Genomic DNA, 10,414 nt, shown 5'->3' on the forward strand with positions numbered 1-10,414 from the left:
AAAACTTTAACAGCAAAACTATGCAAGCCTGTCGAGGGGAGGTCTGATGATATATTAATTTTTATGGTGAATTCTTACAATGTATACAAAAATTGCGTTCATGAACTATTTCCCGTTGAAAGATGCTTCTGTCCAGAATTGTTTTGTATGGATTACGTGTAGAACTGACTCAAAACACCCCTGAATTCGGGCGTAATCTTGTACAATTTACAACAGATCATATGTAAATGCAACGTATATCATTACCTCTCTGTCAAGATTGTGTTTTACCAGCGAGAATGTTGGCCAGTATAGATTAGGCAAATTAAAACCCGCCTCAAGGATGACTAGTTCTTCAGGCAATCGCTGAATCGCTGTGCTGAGGAAACACGATGCGTGGGCAGGTTCCGGCGACCTTTTTGAACGAATGTCGGCTATAAGTCGTACCTTATGTGCACAAGTTTGCCCACAACCTGAAGAAGGGGGCGGGGCAACCAAGGGATCCGAGTCGTTTTCTCAGTGCCCTGCAAGATAATTGAACTGTGCAGGCGCGCGGCGCAGGGTCAGTGCATGCTGCTTGTGCCACAAAGCACGAGCACCAGTATATGCGCTGTGCTACGGAAGTGGTGTATCAGTTTCCGCTGCGATGCGGTAGAGTTAACATCGGCCAGGCGGGTCAATGCTTATACGAGAGGCAGTGTCAGCACTTTCGATTCTTGAAACCAGACAAGGCAGCCAATCTCCCAAAACATTGCAGGGAACACCAAGGGTGCTACACCGAGGTGAACAAAGCTCCTGTCACCGGGAGGGGGAAGTCTAGGCCAGAAAGGTAAGTTTTAGAAGCGGCATACATGCGCAAACGTGCTCTGACACATGTGTTAGTGAGTCTACTGTGGCTCTTCTTGACAAGGAGATTCGGTTTGTGACGAGGTAGGTACCTTTTTTCTTTGTGCCTTTTGCCTTTGATTTCGTTAGTCTTCAAATTCAATTTGCCTGAATCCTGCCACAGATTTTCACCTTACTCTTTTGTGATACGGTTTGGGCAGGCGCACACTTTTGCCTAATCACGTTCTTTCCTGTAAACCCCGGCTGTTAGGTACCGCTCTCCGGTCCAATTTTCTTCCTACATCCTGTTGCTGTCGCGGTTCTTTTAACCCTTGAACATGTCGGGCCAACTGGCCCAGAACATCGCCGTGCGGAACCTCATGTCTGTCTTACTTACCATTGAAGCAGTGCCGGCGGCTGATGTTTGGTGCTCAGCGCATATAAGCAGGTTATCGATATGCCAGAGGGTGGGGGGTCGCAAAAATTAGAAGTTTTTGCTGAGGTAACAAATTTCCTCTCCGTATGCTGCCATTTTACGCTCGGTTTTTAGCACTTGAAGTAAAGAAGCAGAACGATTAGGTAGTCTGGGCCAACGCTTTTACCTACACAACCTGCGGGACGACAGGACTTCAAAGGGTTTCACCCGCACTTAAAGCAGAGAGCTTTTCTGGGCTTTTCTCGGCAGTGTTGCAGCACGTACGTTGGAATATTCCGTTTAATATAGCCGAACAAGCCACCTTTAGGTACGGAACATCTACTAATAGCGCGCATTGTTCGAACGTAAAAATACTGTGTGTTTTGTTTGAAATTAGAGGCACCTGGCATGCATTTATGTGTTACGGCTTAATACCCGCCATTCTTAATGATCTGCTCGTTCAAGTTACTACAAGCTTTTGTATTAAATATTTTCATTGTACGCACTATCAGTGAACATTTCGGGCACAGTAGTTGTGAACTGCAGGACAACTTCAACGGTGTTCCAGCTATGTAGGAATAAGCTTTAAAAAAAATAATGTCCAATCTTTACGAAAATCTAACCAATGCACAGGAGTAGGCGGCCGTCTCCACTGGGTCAGAGCTAACTTTAAAAGTGCACGATTTGAGAAATAAAAGAGGTGAATCACTAGGTCAGCGCCAATTTTAAAAGCGCATTGCGAAATAGAGATGAACTAATTACCTTCGCTGTTGCTAACTTTAGCCCAAAATGTGCAGCGCTACGGTTTTAAAGCGGCGCCGACGCGCGTCGATTTCAGTTATCTCCATGAAAGACATATTAGTTCGCTACATTTTTTTTTGTTTGCTCTGAATACAGCCAGACCACACGCCGCAAAAGTAAGCGTCTTAACGCATGTATGAACTGAAGCAATTAAGGTACACACAAGCGAAATGAATAGAGCCCCTTTGTCGCGGTGACGGTTATTTCCACGATGTGCGCAGGCACTGCGTTTTTTAAAAATAATGACAATGCAGCAGAAGACCATACAAGTGTCGCTGTTTTACGCCATAGGTCTGAGAGTTTGTTCCACTCGATATGTTTGTCACTTCAATCGAGGTGAGTTCGAAAATGCGAATTGGCTTTAAGGCACGTGGAAATTTTAATACTCGCTGTTTTCAAAGAAGCCTGCTTTATTGAGGTCCGAAACCCTGTTTTGTGAAAACAATGTCGTGTTTATAGTCTTTCCTAGTATGATTAGTCGCTGCCATGCTGAACACAAAGGACGCAGCTAGGGAACATCATTTGCTGTCAAGGGTAGTACCAGAAGAGTCGGTGGCCCGTGAAACTGAAATACAAAAATGAAATGGGAAATATGTGCTGAAGTATACGGCCTCTACTTTGGGTTGCGTTCCTGTTAATTCCTGTTAATTGCTTCCTTGCTATGCTGGATAAAATGCAATTGGCCCTTGTGAGAGCGACGATTTGCTGTGTAACCCGCTGTTACAACATATATTTATTAGCTCTTTTATTACCACAAATAGTCGGTTGCTCAGCCATAGGATTCTAGTCGTCTTTCGAGATGGCATTTCTTTATTCATTACTTCTTTTGCTGCATTGGCAGCGCCATAATATTTTGGATAGGATATCTCTCATTTGAGATAGAAAAGCTTCTTCACAAGAGCATTAAAAATCTAAACTCGCCTCTCCATAGTGAGCAGTCATACCCGCCTTTTCAGCTTACAGAAATGAGGAGTCCACAGTGAACACCTTGTACAGCGGGAGCTGGGGGCCGGTTTTAAGCAGGAAATGCTTTTAGCTCCCGTTGTCGGCAGTGTGGTGACGTCACGCCGAGACCGAGAGCCAACATCCAGGCACTGAATTCCACACATCCGGGAGCTGAAACGAGAGCATCCGGGCAGCGTACGAGATTTAAAGAGACTCTCTAAGAGATAGCGCCGCTTAGAGCAAGAGGGGGCTCAAGGGCGAGAAGGGCTTTGGGCGGAAAAACTGCTTCGGCGCCGTCCCCAAGGATGGCGCTGCGGTCCCACACTCACGCATATAAAAAACCGGCCGCTGGGCCTTCAGCTCGTGACGTTTCCCCCTTTGGCAGGCAGATGTATACACGCTCGCGGAGTATTCGAAAGCGCTGCATATACATTCTTGTCAGGCCTGCTTCTCGTCGTGTCCGCGTACGCTTCTGCATGGTCCTGCATTTCAATGCCGCCACCGTCAAAGCTGCTTAAGCCGAGCAATGGAGGCTGATGAAGTGTGGTGTGGTGTGCTGAACACTAGACCCAATTCAAGATTTTGACTAGTACCATCTACAACTAACGTGTTATGCCCGCAAACATTTCAAGCTTACTCTACTCTCGGTTACGGGAGAGGCAGAGATTTTTTAGTCTTTCCCCTTTTGTCGGCGCATTCTCTTGCTCCCCTTCGGCAGCACTCCTCACAATCTTTACCACGACGTGCGCTAGTTGCGTCGTGACACCTCCCCTCTTCTCCCTTCTTTCTCCGTTTTTTTTTAGGCAGAAATTGTTCGCGTTTCTTATGCACGTCCACATTAGCACCAGCTACTTAAAATTGTTTCACTGTGGATGGGAGGGAAATATCTCATACCATCCCGTTTGGCATGAACCGCGTTTTTTCATTAGTTAGGGACGTTTGCATGTATGTAGATTTTGGGTATTCCTCGACATTTCAAAACCCGCTTAGCGTGTAGACCCCAGGGAAATGGCTGAGGCGCTGTCCTAAACGGTCACAATTTGATTTGGAATAAGCCTCGTTTTTTTCAGCTTTCATTTTATACCAAAACAATATGCAAATTTTTATTCTTCCGAGGGATTTAAAACCGCCATCAGCGCCATTTTATTTGCGCCTGGCACTACGCGTGACTGTACAGCAGAAAATGCGGCCCTTGATTTGAATCGCGCTTTATATAAAGGCCGGTCAAGCGCAGCGCGTATGAGACGAGCCGGCAGTATAAATATTTGTCGTTGAACTTTACGATTCTTTTTTGCTATCTCTAGCTACGTAATTATTTCAGATGAACCTATAGCATGCAGATACACGGCTCTGATTTTTTGTTTGTTTGTGAACATTTGGCGAAAGAATTAGTAATGAAGAAGCATTCAAAATCTGGCATGAAATCTAGTTTGCTTTCACAAAGTCATGAGTTAAATCCTGAGCTTTAATTATAGAAATGGTTTCGATAACGGCGGCTGTGTTGTTTACAAACCAAAATCAATACCGCGGAACTTCCAAAATGAATCTCGGAAAGCAGTCGCGTCTGAAAACGCAAGGTCTGGTTATTTGTTGGGCCCGTAGTTTTAGTTCCTCCGTGTAATAGCAAAACTTGCATCCAAGAAACAGGAAGTTGCTGAATACGCCTCAAACAATTTTGCGCACAGACGCACATAGATCAAGACTGCAAAAACAAACAAATATCCTGCGATGCATACTACAGCATGTGCAAAGTGTTGCTGCACTTGGGTGGATGTCAGTGACTAATTACTCCCCTAATCCACATCTACTCGGCCTTAGTGGCTCTCCTCTTAACACTGGACCGAAGCAGTTCCCACTTCGAATTACTCAAGAATTAGCTCGCACGGTACCCTATGCTAGCCGTTCCAGTCGGCTCAGTTGATAGAGGGGCTTTGCCGGTGCACGAGGCTGTGGTCCCAGGTTCGAGCCGCGGACAAGGGCGAAGTTTTATTTCACTATGAGGATTGCGTGAAAGGTGTACAGCTTTCCTTTGTAGCTCGATGGCGGCGCTTAGGAGGAGGTCAATGAGGGATCAATTACTCCCTTATTAGATACTGCAGTTCTATCAACGTGAACAGCCTACACCAATAAATATTTGGACTGAAGGTAATGTAATTAGTTTCTACCAAACTCGAACTTCTTGGGGCAGCAAAACTCGGTTCGACTTGGGAGAAATTTGTCCACGAACCACTCTGGAACCGAAGAGAACTAATAAATTACGGATGAGGTGAAACGCACAAAGCCTTCTTATCCTGCGTAATCCGATGCAAGAAGCCGGCGTCGGAGAGATGCGATCTTGAATCCTTGTTTGGTACACGCCGAGAGCGCAATTCAGTTAATTCCGGCGGAGCAAACAATGTGTGTGCCCCACTGTGTTTTATTGCGTAATTGGGCTTAGGTTGTCGGAACGCTGTTTTTTAAAGGCTAGAGAACTATGACTCGGACGAAATTGCGAGTACAGTTGAACCTAACTCTCCTGATCTGCATTTTTCATGTTTTTCAATCAGATAGCGCCTTTATTTCTCGCTGGAGATAAGATACAGAACAAAATCCTTCTCGTTCCGAGTCTCCGCTGTTTCACATCTCTAGTAAATAATAAAGGCGCAAGAGAACAACGGTGTCCACTTACCCACTTTTTCCTAGCGCCCTTTGTAAGCGTAGCCGAAAAGCCTGAGAATTTTGCGCGTTTTTTAAACCTTCGGCTTTCGAGTTGTGACTGTATTACATTTTTTGTACTTCACATATCAGACAGCAAACCGTTTGATGTGGCTATGTCCCTGAGTATTGTAGTACCTTGCCCGACGTGCGCCCACTGGAATGATTACGATATTTCGCTAATGAAATAAAAAAAAAACAAGTTCTTCACAGTAGCAAAGGAGAACAAGTAGTTTTTCAGCGGTCGGCATACCAAGCCGTTTTTTGAAAACTGTTCAGTAAGAATAGGAATTTGACGAGAATTAAGATCTTAGGAATACTGTGCCCGAATGAGCAGAAGCTTGGCTTGTCTTAGCGCAAATAAAGATAATTTCGAAAATATGTACATGATGAAAATGACATTCGATGTCTGCAAAGTTTGTTCATTGTTTCTTTTTTTCTGCACTGACCACATTAGTTTGTTTTTTTATTTTTGCGCATGAAAATCTTCACCAACCCTATTTAAAGTTACCGCGCTCAACAAGAAACTCGCGGCCTCATCTATAACTTTTTTGCTGACTTCATGGATTAGATATTTTAGCTTTAGTAGAAACGAGGTATGCGTCTGTCTTTGGGTCTTTCATAGCTATTATACTTAAAACTTGTTTTTTTCTCTTGAAGCTAGAACACTGCACTAGTCGTGATAAAATTTCATGCACTGTAATATATCATGCACCTTCACGCGAATGCCTGTCGCGTCCCTAGAGATTAATTAAAATATTCCGTTCTGCACGCGCGTCGGTAATAATGACTTGACGTGTCTAATAATGTCTTGAACTCTTTTTTATGAGCTATAAAACCGTTATTGTAGTTTTAGACTGTGGTCTTTTGTTAACCTAAAGGATTAATTGCTGGTGCTAATATTAGGAAGCTCTGCTGCGTTACGTTCAGTTTGGCTTATTAGGCAACGTTAGGTTAGGTCAGGATATCCGATATGTACTAACCTATATTTGGCTGAAGAATGGTAAAACTAATTTCTGTCGTTTCATTTCTCGTTCACCTTGAATACCGTCATCCTGGGCCATCTGACTAGGGATTGGGCTCAGCTAATGATTGAGCTCGTGCTAAGGCTTTATGTTCGTTTCTAAATTTTGGAATAAAATATCTGTTGTTCTAGACGGACCGGAGTTGTGGCTGCGTGATTCGTGCACACAACGTGCCTGGTGGTCTTTTGAACTTCTTAATTGGAAAACAATTATTTTCCTCATTAGCACAAAACCTCACGGCCGTCATCGTCTATGGCACTGAACTCGTCAGTGACGTCACCATTCACTCGCATGATGTCAACAGTAGACCATAAGATAGTGATGTCTATAGCATAGTGAAGGGCTGCGGAAATTTAGACCACTTGGGTGCACTTACATCGCACAGTACACGGGTCTCTAGAATTTTGCCTCCATCGAAATTCGACCGCCGCGGCTGCAATCTAACCCGCGTCTTTCGGTCTATGTATAGCAAAGAAGAAAAAGTAAAATTTCCGAAGGGGCGGGGACTTGAACCAAGTGCATTCACATTGCGAGGCGAGCAGTCTGCAAGGCGAGCAACAGGTCACCATGTTGCTTCTTGGCGAATACAGAACCTATTGTATGCCTTTACTTACGACTGTATGCTAAAGAGTAGGTGTGTCATTAGAAAAGAAGGAACTTTTAATGAACCTCGCAAGCGAGCTCTCGATGAGGCAATGCTTTTAGCAATCAAAGCACGTAAGAAATCTTAGGAATCCTCTGTAATTTTTTTTTAACGTTCATCAAGGTTTGTCGCAATGCTGCGCTGCTGGTGTCAAGTAAAAACGAAGGTTGTGAACAGAGCACATCCGCTTTTGGATGTGGCTCGCACTGGTGATAATAACGAATAGATTATCGAACTTCGTCACGAGAAGATGGCAACCGGTTTTAGGCACGTAATATGTGTTGAATTAGACGCAAAGGAACAAACTAGGCGTATGGCTTTTGAAACTCCTGGAATCCAACTAGATGGAGCTCATGCGCGTGGGTGCTAGATCAAGACAAGGGCGCTCGTCGTCTCTATTATTTAACAGCCACGTCCTTCATTCTCAGGTGCAATTGCCCTTAAGTTTGACGGTGTACACGATTCGGAGTACTTTCGCGTCAGGAACGATGAAGAAGGCGCCTATTTCCGCGAGGTGTATAAAACTGAGAAGGCTGGGTTTATTGGATAGTGCGTAGAATTCGACAGCATAAACATAATCCAAGCTGTATTTATATCATGAGCGGCTGTTTTTTGAGCGTTGCTATCAGCTCATAACAAGTTCACTGTCATTTCCTGTCAATTAGAAACCAGAACGCATTAGTGAAACGTACAAAACCCGACGCAGTGTACTTTAAGGAAGGAAAGCAGAATGCTGAACAGAAAGCATTTTTCTAAGTCAGGGTCTTCCCTATAGGGTTTCAATCAAGGAACCCGGAATCAATGGAGGAGCACGCTCTCACATTTTTCACGCTATACACACTACGGACGGACACTATGGTAACCGCACATAATGATGCAGATTTTTTCCTTTTATTTCGGGTTTCTGGCGGCGCAGCTTTAGGTACTTAATTATTCAGGCTAGCTCTCGGCTGCGTATGAAGGGTCATCAATTACTGCTCCAAGTTGCGTGCTATCTTCCTTTTTCTGCCGTTGCAGCGATCGGTTGAGATGTGTTTACTTCAGCGGTCGATGAGACATTGAATACACCAAGAAGACAGTTTTTCCGTCACTGCTGTTTCATGGATGCAGGCAAAATCAATCTCCACTAATATGTGAAAGCGAAAAATCGCTTAGGTGCTTTCGCTTTCTTTTCTTTTATTGTAGGAGATACGAGGGGCAGTCTATCATGCTTCGAGACATTTGAGCGTGCCATGCGCTACTTTTAAAATTATTTGCAAAGTAAAAAAAAGCACCGTCAGTAAACTCGGGTGATCTGAAGCTAAATATAAACCGCACCTCTCTGAAACAATCCAAATTTTTCCATGCGACTGGCATGCAGCAGAACGTGCTTTTGACATGCCATTAATCTGCCATAAGAAGCCCAGACACAAGCAGAAGCTTCGTTTTCTGACGCTTGAGACCAATCGACTAACGCCACAAACTCTCGCTGTTTGCGGCAAAAATTGGTAGCCGCTGGCCCTGTATGTTGTAGATCGCTGCTTTTGTCATTTTCATCAGTGATTTCTGCTTGGCCACAGTAACGCTGCTGCCGTGGCGACGCAGTAAAGTCGGATGGGTGAAGAGATAGAAAGACTCACCTTTGTCACTAACGGCAGTATTTTTAGCAGGACAAGAAGGTGAGTACGCAGCCAAGGTGGCTGAGCGTACTGCGAAGCTCATGAAGAGGTTGAAAATGCAATGACACCGCAAGTAGCGTAGGCGTTAAGAAGAGCTGAGTGTGTTGCTGAGGACGAAAATTAAAAGTGGGTGAACGAGGGTGCAAGTAAAGTACCAAAAAAGGTGAAGGCAACCGAGCGTCCTGTTCAGAGAAGAAAGCGGCATATGGCGGAAGGTCATCGGCGAAAGCGGCCAGAGAGGCAACGCGTGTAGCCTGGCTCAAAGACAAGGAGGGGGCGACGGCGGCGACAAATTCATCGACCAGATGTCCTGGTCACTACCCGAGAGCGGATGCCATGAACTATGAGGAGTCTTAGATTGTGTTGCGCTTTACGCGCAATGCAATTCGTACTTGTAGCTACACTGGACGATGAGGTAAAGTGTATTTAATCATTACGTCATGACATTCGAAGCAGTTACATCTGATTGCAGTTGTAGTGGGTTCCTTACCTCAAGAAGCCTTCATTTTTAACTAGAAGTAAAGCATCATTGACGCAGAGTTAAGAGTTTTCTTCATACCACGGTAAAAGAAGAAGAGAGGATGCTTAGGACACCAACGGTGAAATGAATCAGAGCATAGCTTCATTAAAAGCCTAAAACTTTCGGAAGTGTTTTTTATGCAAAAAATAGCCCCAGTACTGCTGGCGCGAGGTTCTGAAAATAAAGTGGGCGATGCAGAACCGCCTCTCTCATTGTCTAAAAGGGTATGCCCAGACCGTTGCACGTCTGACGGTTATATATCAGGACTATTTGCGACTATATCTAAAAGGGCTGTGCCCTTAGCAGAAGCCATGTTTCAAACATTTGTTGCAATAAGGCTTGGGTGATCCCTATTAAGAAAAGAAAAGAAACTTCAATCCTGCGTGTCAATGGAAGCTACAGTTTTACGAGTAGAAAGGCTGATGCAAAACAAAACCTGTGGAAAAGCCGCAGGCACTGCTTCTTTAAAGTTTTAGTGGTTGGTTATGTTAATATTAACATGTATATGTGAATAGAAATCGAGCTGGAAGAACTAAAATAGAGAAAAGAGGGCTTACATTTTAAGGAAAATATTGAATATTTGAACTACACAGCAACCTAGTTGATATAGTTCGAAGTGTTCTTCTCCTACTTGGCGGTACAGTTGAAAAATTAAGCCGCCATCTCAGTCCCGCTATTAATTTTTGCCGAAAAAGCAAACCATCTTTCAGGGACGACGTTTGAGGCGACGAACCTAATTCTTCGTTAGTGGAATGCTAGAAACATTGAAGTTTTTGTTTAGTTTCCAATAGTATTTCAAAGGTTGTGTTTACGACCATCTGTTGCTGTACAATTTGAAATTTCCTCCGGTGATTAGCGCGGGAAGAGGACAATGAACGGGCGGAATAGAAATTTTTTCTGCACTGCCTC

This window comes from Amblyomma mixtum, chromosome 2 (genome assembly GCF_055824585.1).
Source record: "Amblyomma mixtum isolate Tamu chromosome 2, ASM5582458v1, whole genome shotgun sequence".
NCBI classification, from domain to species: Eukaryota; Metazoa; Arthropoda; class Arachnida; order Ixodida; family Ixodidae; genus Amblyomma; species Amblyomma mixtum.